Genomic DNA, 501 nt, shown 5'->3' with positions numbered 1-501 from the left:
ACTCATACTGCAGGAACTGGCAAGTGCTACAAACCAGAGAGCTAGTTAGAGACTCACCGACACGGCCCCGGTGACACGGAGACTTAGGGACAGGGAGAGGAGAGGCTTGGCTTGGCACCCTAGAGACCCCCTAGAGCAGCCAAAGAAGATCAGATGAGAACAGCCCTGAGAGGACCAGGTGGCCACAGAGGCTCAGGAGTGTCCATACTGCCTTAGGCCTAGGGAGATGAGGCTGGAGAGGCCGGGTGTCATCCCTGAGGAGGTGACGAGAGGCTGGACCTTGGAGGAGGGGGTGTGAGGAGGGGGGCCTGTTGGGATGTGGGGGGGTGGCTGGGACCCTGGTCCAGGCCCTGGGCATCACCTGACTCGGGGCAGCAGGGGCCAGATCTTGGGATTCTGTTTTCCAGGATGTTTCTCCATCCAAGGTCCAAAGCATGTGCAAGGCCGAGAGCAGGAGTCACTGACCGTGCAGTGTCACTACAGCCCACAGTGGACGAATTA

Source organism: Spermophilus citellus (genome assembly GCF_964194105.1).
Source record: "Spermophilus citellus genome assembly, chromosome: 17".
In the NCBI taxonomy this organism is placed as follows: Eukaryota; Metazoa; Chordata; class Mammalia; order Rodentia; family Sciuridae; genus Spermophilus; species Spermophilus citellus.
Note: the sequence above shows the minus strand (reverse complement) of the source record.